Consider the following 215-nt stretch of genomic DNA (forward strand, 5'->3'; position numbering starts at 1 on the left):
TGCAGGGAAAACGTCATAACGGATGTAATGCAGACAGACGCTGCGTTGGCCTCCTCGTCAATCGATAGGTTTTTCATCTGTGGCATGATGAGTTCCCATTCGTGGCAGCAATAGCTTTCAATCTCTGTTGGCATAACTTGACAATTTGAACAAGTGCACCACCATTTGTCGTTCATTCTGGCTCTTGCTACAGCTGTGGGCCCAGCATCAACTTG

The sequence above is a fragment of the Scardinius erythrophthalmus genome (genome assembly GCF_964197995.2).
Source record: "Scardinius erythrophthalmus genome assembly, chromosome: 4".
Taxonomy (NCBI): Eukaryota; Metazoa; Chordata; class Actinopteri; order Cypriniformes; family Leuciscidae; genus Scardinius; species Scardinius erythrophthalmus.